Below are 1,248 nucleotides of genomic sequence, written 5' to 3' on the forward strand. Positions count from 1 at the left end.
TCACTTGCAGCACACGCAGTTGTCCCTTAAGGAATTCTTCTCCATTTCCTTTTGAACACACCCGTGGAAGTCATTCTGGGTGTGGCTGTTGGAAGTCTTGGGAAGAAAATGTCCTGTCCAACAGCTGCCTTCTCTGTAGGTCACCCAGGGTCTCCCTTCCCACCTCACCACTCCTCTCTCAATTTCTTGGGGTGACTTCTGGGTTTTCTATGAAGTGGGGGCTTTCCAGAGGCAACAGCCTCACACTGTGACACGATCTTTTCTCTGATTCACCCAGGCATTTTTGGTGGGCTGAGTGTTGAGAATCAAAACATCTACACCCACATTAGTTTACTGTCTACACTAACGTCCATTTATTCTTCCACTGTCTTAACCAACCTGACATTGCTACTGCAGCTAACTCTTGCCCAGGAAGATTAAACTTATCAAACAACATTTTTGCTAATTTCAATGACTTCTCCAAAATGAACTTAAATCGACATTCAGCTACTCAGTTTACAATGAAGAACATTGGACATTCTCTGTTATACCTTAGGAGAGGTACACATCCCTCCTCAATGAGTGTATCATGAACACTAACTAATCCTAATCACCCTCCCTTTTTGAAAACCTGCCTTAAGCTAGACAATGAAAACCTCATAAATGTCCCTCCTTTGTCCCACTCTTTCCAAGATGAACCTGAGACAATCCAGGTAGTGTTCCCCTGACTGTGGTAAGCAGCAAGCTCATTTTTGCTTTATCACCAGCCTCCTCTGGACTTTTGGGGAGCAGCATTTGGTAGCAGAAATGTCATCATGGCCAGGTCATTGTAGTTGCTTTGGTGTCCTGTGCTCACTGTTGAGTGCATGTCTCTTTGAGGACCGTGCAAGGCCATGTGCAAGGTAGTTAAAGGTGTCTGCCATGGATCTAGATGCCAACAATGACCAGCAGCATCATCTGGGGTAAGCCCTGTCTCTGTGTCTGCAGGTGGTGAGCTGAATGAATAATGGCTCCAGAGTTACCCACTGCCAACTCCTTCTACCTTGTATGGCAAAAGGAACTTTGCAGATATAATTAGGCTTAGAGATCCTGGGGTGGAGAGATTGTTCTTGATTATCCAGAAGAACCCTAAATGTAATCACAAGTATCCTTATGAGAGAAGGTAGAGGGAGGTTTGATAGAGAGGAGAGGCAATGTGCAGATAGAAGCAGAGACTGTAGTTCATGCCCTTTGAAGATGGAGGAAGGGGCCACAAGCCAACGAATGCAG

This window comes from Mandrillus leucophaeus, unplaced genomic scaffold (genome assembly GCF_000951045.1).
Source record: "Mandrillus leucophaeus isolate KB7577 unplaced genomic scaffold, Mleu.le_1.0 Scaffold89, whole genome shotgun sequence".
Lineage (NCBI taxonomy): Eukaryota > Metazoa > Chordata > Mammalia > Primates > Cercopithecidae > Mandrillus > Mandrillus leucophaeus.